Source organism: Crocodylus porosus, unplaced genomic scaffold, assembly GCF_001723895.1.
Source record: "Crocodylus porosus isolate Cpor-Errol unplaced genomic scaffold, CroPor_comp1, whole genome shotgun sequence".
NCBI classification, from domain to species: Eukaryota; Metazoa; Chordata; order Crocodylia; family Crocodylidae; genus Crocodylus; species Crocodylus porosus.
Genome location: NW_017728886.1, coordinates 141044639 through 141047173, shown reverse-complemented (window position 1 = coordinate 141047173; position 2535 = coordinate 141044639). Strand labels below are relative to the sequence as shown.

At 38.2% G+C, this 2535-nt stretch overlaps 1 long non-coding RNA gene across 1 annotated transcript in view; it reads right to left on the bottom strand.

The window, feature by feature from the left end:
• Nucleotides 1–2011: 2011 nt before the first annotated feature.
• The window catches only part of LOC109324595, a 15893-nt gene continuing 15369 nt past the window's right edge, over nucleotides 2012–2535 (bottom strand). The window contains exon 3 of the long non-coding RNA XR_002104966.1: nucleotides 2012–2021. This is a non-coding gene — a long non-coding RNA (uncharacterized LOC109324595). The remainder of the gene's footprint in view (nucleotides 2022–2535) is intronic.

Below are 2535 nucleotides of genomic sequence, written 5' to 3'. Positions count from 1 at the left end.
TGACTCCTTTTCTTTGGTCAATGGGTGGACTTTGACCGAAACCTGGAAGTGTCTGGAGGGTTCTTCACCAATCACCATTCACCTTTTTGCATATGTTCATCTTGGATTCTGTTACCAATTATGTGTTGTTTTCCACATTCCAGTCTGTTTTTCTGTCTCAGATTTTACCATCTTCCATGTTTTTGTTCCCCTGTATCTTATCTCGTTCCTCACTGTAGCTAGTTCACAGCACACAGATTGACACAGATTTACTTACTGCTTTTTCCTCAGAAAATGGTTGACACAGTTAAAATGGTTCCTTAGCATAAGCAAATGGCTGGCTTAGATATCATTCTGCCTTGTGGTCAGCAGCTGTGCTAGGCCACAGTTAAAGCCTTTGTATTCAGCTTCAAATCCTGTTCTTCTTAATAATCCAAATTATTGTCACCCTAACACCTACCTCCCCATTACTGAGGAGGAGAGAGTCAGAGACTGGCAGCTGACTCCAATATACTATAAGGACAATTCCCTGACACCCAGGAGGGCAGAGAGCAGGCACCTAGGGACTACCTCTGGTTCATGAACTCAGCCTCCTAAGATATAGGCAAATATTAACACCAAAGAAGTGGTAGGTAAGACACCAAAGCCACTTCCATTAAACAAACTGGAGCTAGGTTAATGACCTAATATGAGTAAAGGGACCATGGGCACCCCTGGGAAATGCTAGGTGGTTACACACCTCTATATGAAAAATCCTGATTCCGTTTACCTCCAGTTCCCATGTACCCTCTTCATCTCTTTAGTTAGCCACAACAAGCAGGTGGTATGATAGGAAAATTGAAGAGTTGCCACAAAACAAATAAATAAAGTAACCCATTGCACTGAGATCTATAAAGAGTTCACAGTTCCTGATACATTTACTGCTAACGCATGGAAGAATTATCAAGTTTGTCCTCTCACCAAAGACCACATTGGTCCATGACCCAGTGACTCTCCCATTTGTACTATCTCTCTGAAATAGTTACTTTTATTTTAAAGGTGAACTAGCTCACATGCAAAAAATGAATGAAGCAGACATCTTTTAATTCAATTTCAAGCTGGTCACCTATGTCAGTGTCACATGGAATATCAGGTTATTATGATGGCTATCTGGTTGATCTTATGTGTAGAAAGAGGAGATGGGGTGGGGTTGCTTTTGATAGCATGGTAGCAATGAATGACTGTTATGCAGCCATGTTTACCCTCTATTTGGCCTCCTCATATACTACATGTTTAATTAAACACAAATATGTTGTGTTGAGTTGGCATGAGGTTTATTTAGGTTTAGGAAATTAACTAGAATCCTATGATTTAGATAAGAGACAAGCAAGCATCTGTGAGATAGCTCCAATGTAATGGTTACAAAACACTGCCAGCTTCTTAAAGTATAAGAGTTTAATAGACTGGCCCTGAGACTTGCAACTGTGCTTTCAAGTGGTTTTGTATATAAGCCTTGTTACATCATTTGGACTTATATCTCTTGAGCATCTGCAATGGTCCTGCAATGCGATAAGCAACTTTGACTGGCATGAAATGTTTTTATATTAAATTGAAAGTGTTACAGCATCTGATCACTTGGAGAATGAATCTGCCTTAGAACAGTAAGTTACTAAATCCACTGACAGAAAGAAAGAGAGCCAGAGGGCAACACAAAAGGAAAAGGCCCTTTTGATGGATAAAATAATCCTCTCAGCTTCTGACTAGTATACTGCCAATGGCGGTGTTATTTTGAGTGGAGGAAGGAAATTATCTAATCAACTCTCTCTTCTGGTGTCATGCTACCATCTCAGTGCAGAACTCTTTAATTTTATAACTTTACATTTTGTCTTCACACACTATTGGCAAAATATATTGAGTTTTCATGGGGAAAAAATCTGTTTACAGAGCTAAACTCCTTTTTCTTAGTCACCAGTAAACAAAATCGAGTGTTATAGTCCAACATAAATGCATTCCATAGCTATAGAGACCCTTATTGCTAGGATATTGACTTTTAGGAACAAATACTGGGATCCCCACTTAGAGATGATTTGGGTTATTCCATACTTCATTTATCAAAGGAACATGGCTCTATAAAATTAAATAATAATGTTCAGAATTATTTCATTCTTAATTATTTTCTTTAAAAAGCTATAAGTCAACAAGAATGATAATACGATCCAGCTAAAAGGCACTCGGCTGCCTGTCAAGAGACTTAGTGAAATTAATCAGTTCGCTGTCTTGATTTCAGATTTCCCATTTATGACAATGGAAATAAATATACTGAACCAGTTTTGTGAAATACTTCAAAATGTTAGAACAAAAAGTAGTTCCTAAAGATAGGAATTATCTGGTAGAGTCAGTAGAAAATACAACTCCAATAAAATATTTTTTCCAATCAAAAAAAAAAAGGCATCAAGGACAACAAAAAGTCCTTTTTCAGATATGTGGGGAGCCGGAGGAAAAGCAAGGGTAATGTTGGACCCCTGCTAAACCAGATGGGGCAACTGACAACTTACGCCCAGGAAAAAGCCAACCTAT